Source organism: Arachis ipaensis, chromosome B10 (genome assembly GCF_059453495.1).
Source record: "Arachis ipaensis isolate K30076 ecotype BB chromosome B10, ASM5945349v1, whole genome shotgun sequence".
Classification (NCBI taxonomy): domain Eukaryota; kingdom Viridiplantae; phylum Streptophyta; class Magnoliopsida; order Fabales; family Fabaceae; genus Arachis; species Arachis ipaensis.
The window spans coordinates 102,794,989-102,797,462 of NC_142435.1; the positions used below are offsets into that span (position 1 = coordinate 102,794,989).

The 2,474-nt window shown below is 33.6% G+C and overlaps 1 non-coding gene across 1 annotated transcript; it reads right to left on the minus strand.

Moving 5' to 3' along the window:
* Positions 1–1,983: 1,983 nt before the first annotated feature.
* On the minus strand, positions 1,984–2,091 carry LOC148581126 (small nucleolar RNA R71). Its single transcript, XR_015895597.1, has one exon. It is a non-coding gene; the product is annotated as a small nucleolar RNA R71 (small nucleolar RNA).
* Positions 2,092–2,474: the final 383 nt, after the last annotated feature.

Genomic DNA, 2,474 nt, shown 5'->3' on the forward strand with positions numbered 1-2,474 from the left:
AGGTGATGTTCTTATCATCACAAAAGCTTATTGATTCTCATCAATTTAGCTACTGAATGTAATGTCCTACTGAAGCTTGGCCAAACATCTCTAATCTTTTTAGACTGAAGCTTTAGACTAACATTGCATGATTCCTGGAATTCTTATTAAAAGTTTTGAATCCCTTTATTTTCTTTTCCATACAAGTTTCAAAAATCACAAAAAAAATTTATAAAATCATAAAAATCAAAAATATTTTATGTTTCTTGTTTGAGTCTAGTATCAATTTTTAAGTTTGGTGTCAATTGCATTCTTCTTGCATTTTTCGAAAACATGCAATATGTTCTTCATTAATCTTCAAGTTGTTCTTGATGATTTCATTGCTCTGATCTTTAAATTCTCTTGTTTTGGGTGTTTTGTTGTTTCTCATATGCATTTTCAATTTGTTAGTGTCTCCTATATGAAAATTTTTAAGTTTAGTATCCTGCATGCATTGTTTATTTGATCTTAGTTGCATTTTTTTTATTATTTCTCATCATCAAAAAAAATTTAAAACTATGTCTTTTGAAGTCAATAATACAGAGAATTGAAGATTCAGAACATTCAGCAGAGGAATCAAACAGAAAAAGCTGGGCGTTCAAAACGCCCAGTGAAAAAGGCAAACTGGCGTTTAAACGCCAGCCAGGGTACCTGGCTGGGCGTTTAACGCCCAAAAAGGTAGAGTTTTGGGCGTTAAACGCCAGAATGGATGTCATTCTGGGCGTTTAACGCCAGGATGACACTAGAAGGAAGATTTTGTTTTTAATTCAAAAATTTTTTCAAATCTTCATAATTGTTCAAAATCAAATCTTTTTCAAATCATATCTTTTCAATCATATCTCTTCAAAATCAATTTCTTTCCATTTTTTTATTTATTACTATTTTTGAAAATCCTTGCTAAAATTAATGATTTACTTCAAAATTTTCAAGTTGTTACTTGCCTATTAAGAAAGGATCAAATTTTAAATTTTAAGAATCATATCTTTTAATTTCTTGTTACTCAAGTAATCAACTTTAATTTTAAAACTTTCTCTTTTTTTTAATTTGATTCTCAATCATATCTTTTCAATCATATTTTTTCAATCATATCTTTTTTGTTTCTAATTTCAAAACCTTTTTTAAAAATCACTTAATTTCTTTCCCAATCTTAATTTTCGAAAATCTCAATCAAATTTTCAAATTTCTTTTTATTATTTCAAAATCTTTTTAATTTATTTTCGAAAATTCTTCCCCTCTTTTCACATCCTTCTATTTAAAGGACTAACACTCTTCCTCAAGGTGCAATTCGAACTCCCTCCTTCTTTATATGTTCGAATTCTCTTCTATCTACCTCCTCCTTCTATTCTTCTTTTCCTCTGACACCTCAAGGAATCTCTATACTGTGACATAGAAGATTCCCTACTTTCTTGTTCTCTTCTCTTTCATATGAGCAGGAACAAAGATAAAGGCATACTTGTTCAAGCTGTTCCTGAACCTGAAAGGACCTTGAAGAGAAATCTAAGAGAAGCTAAAGCACAATTCTCTTTAGAGGGCCTAATAGAGCTTTTCAAAGAAGAAGAAGCATTGGCAGCCGAAAACAACAATGCCAACAATGCAAGGAAGGTGCTTGGTGATTTTACTTCACCTACTCCCGACTTCTATGGGAGAAGCATCTCAATCCCTGCCATTGGAGCAAACAACTTTGAGCTTAAGCCTCAATTAGTTTCTCTAATGCAACAGAATTGCAAGTTTCATGGACTTCCATTGGAAAATCTTCATCAGTTCTTAGCTGAATTCTTGCAAATCTGTGACACTGTCAAGACCAATGGGGTTGACCCTGAAGTCTATAGACTTATGCTTTTTCCTTTTGCTGTAAGAGACAGAGCTAGGACATGGTTGGATTCACAACCTAAAGAAAGCCTGAACTCTTGGGAAAAGCTAGTCAATGCCTTCTTGGCAAAGTTCTTTCCACCTCAAAAATTGAGCAAGCTTAGAGTGGAAGTTCAAACCTTCAGACAGAAGGAAGGTGAATCCCTCTATGAAGCTTGGGAAAGATACAAGCAATTGATCAGAAGATGTCCTTCTGACATGCTTTCTGAATGGAGCATCATAGGTAATTTCTATGATGGTCTGTCTAAACTATCCAAGATTCATTGGATAGCTCTGCTGGAGGATCTCTTCATCTGAAGAAGACGCCTGCAGAAGCTCAAGAACTCATTGAAATGGTTGCAAATAACCAATTTATGTACACTTCTGAAAGGAATCCTGTGAATAATAGGATAGCTCAGAAGAAAGGAGTTCTTGAGATTGATACTCTAAATGCCATATTGGATCAGAATAAAATATTGACCCAACAAGTCAATATGATTTCTCAGAGTCTGTCTGGAATGCAAGTACCAATAGGCAGTACTAAGGAAGCTTCCTCTGAAGAAGAAGCTTATGATCCTGAGAACCTAGCAATTGAAGAGGTGAATTAC